Below are 2225 nucleotides of genomic sequence, written 5' to 3' on the forward strand. Positions count from 1 at the left end.
ATAGACGGGGTTTCACCATGTTGGCCAGGATGGTCTTGAACTCCTGACCTCAGGTGATCCACCCACCTCAGCCTCCCAGAGTGTTGGGATTACAGGCATGACCCACCACACCCGGCCAAGAATCGTTCTTTATTTTCCACTTCATCCAGTTTAGATTAAGAGTTTGGATGGGGATCAAGGTTCATATGATGCAACCAAATTGAGATGGAGCAGATGACTTTGTTCCTTAAACCCTTTTTGCTACAGGATCCAGTCATTCCTTAAGAAGACATAATGCACTTGGTGGTGTGGCCTCTGCCTGCCCCGCTAGGCAGATCTCTTGCTGCTCCCATTTTTGAGCTCTAACTTGTTTCCAGGCCTTCCATTATGCTTTTGCATCTGCTGTGGAATATCCTAAACTGGGCCAACTTAGAATAGGTCTTCAGACATTTGTTGAAATTGAGAAAGAGAAGTTTTTTTTCTTTTTGTCTCTCTTTTTTTTTTTTTTTTTTGAGAGGGAGTGGAGATATTAGAAAAAACTCCAGGACCTGCTGGTGAGTATCTTCTCACTGTTGAGAGGACAGCCTTCTCAAGAATGAAGCCAGCACCCGCCAGGCGCAGTGGCTCACGCCTGTAATCCCACCACTTTGGGAGGCCGAAGCAGGTGGATCACTCGAGGTCAGGAGTCTGAGACCAGCCTGGCCAACGCGGTGAAACCCCGTCTCTACTAAAAATACAAAAAATTAGCTGGGTGTGGTGGCAGGCACTTGTAATCCCAGCTACTTGGGAGGCTGAGGCAGGAGAATTGCTTGAACCTGGGAGGCAAAGATTGTAGTGAGCCAAGATCGCACCACTGCAATCACTCCAGCCTGGGTGTCTGAGCAAGACTCTATATCTCTTAAAAAAAAAGATTGAAGCCAGTGCCAGCAGCAGCAGCAAAAAAAGTGAAGCTGACAAATGGAGGCAGATTCTTGGCAACACGGAGCACTTAGCTCTGGCTGTTAGACCCAGCAGCTAGAGATCTAGAGCTACCATTACATCAGCCTTGGGCTGTTCTCCAGTACATGTACATGAGCTAATTCCCTTTTTATTCTTGTGCCAGTCAAGCTGGCTTTTGGCACTTGCAACCAAAGGAGCCCTAATTGATAAAGTCTATAGTCTCAAAGCCAAGGCAGGGGAAAACAATAAAGGGTGCCTTCGAGTTCTAAGCACAAATGACCTCCCACAGTATTTGCTCGAAAATATTTATTGAAGGTTGCCACGGGCATCAAATAAGATCATGTACTTTTTTTTTTTTTGAGACGGAGTCTCACTGTCGCCCAGGCTGGAGTGCAATGGTGTGATCTCGGCTTACTGCAACCTCTGCCTCCTGGGTTCAAGTGATTCTCCCTGCCTCGGCGTCCTGAGTAGCTGGGATTACAGGTGCCCACCACTACATCCGGCTAATTTTTGTATTTTTAGTAATGATGGGGTTTCACCATGTTGGCCAGGCTGGTCTTGAGCTCCTGAACTCAAGTGATCTGCCTGCCTCAGCCTCCCAAAGTGCTGTAATTACAGGCATGAGGCACTGCGCCTGGCTGATCATGTCCATTTTTAAGTGCCATGTAAATAAAGGTAAGGGATTGTTAATATAAGCCTGACAGAAATTCTCAGCTGAAATTCCTCACATTGCCCCAGGAATTGGTCCAAAAAGGTCTTTGGATATTGAGTAACTTCCTTTTTTAGATTTGGACATTTAGAGAATGGCCTTCATTTCACTTTTTTTCTTTAGTGTAGATATACTTTTTGCAATTTTTTTTTTTGAGACGGAGTCTCTCTGTCCCCCAGGCTGGAGTGCTGTGGTGCAATCTCGGCTCACTGTCACCTCCACCTCCCAGGTTCAAGCGATTCTCCCACCTTAGCTTCCCGAGTAGCTGGGACTGTAGGCAGTGCACCACCACAGCCAACTAATTTTTGTATTTTTAGTAGAGATATGGTTTCACCATGTTGCCCAAGCTGGTCTCGAACTCCTGGTCTCAAGTGATCCTCCTGCCTTGGCCTCCCAGAGTGCTAGGATTATAGGAGTGAGCCACCACACCTCGCCTATATTTTTTAATTTAAAAAAATTCTTTTTTAGAGACAAGGTCTCACTACGTTACCCAGACTGGACTTAAACTCCTGGACCCAAGTGATCCTCCTGCCTCAGCCTCCCAAATAGCTGGGACCACAGGCTCATGCTACTGCACCCAGCTACAGAATGGACTTCC

Source organism: Theropithecus gelada, chromosome 20 (assembly GCF_003255815.1).
Source record: "Theropithecus gelada isolate Dixy chromosome 20, Tgel_1.0, whole genome shotgun sequence".
Classification (NCBI taxonomy): domain Eukaryota; kingdom Metazoa; phylum Chordata; class Mammalia; order Primates; family Cercopithecidae; genus Theropithecus; species Theropithecus gelada.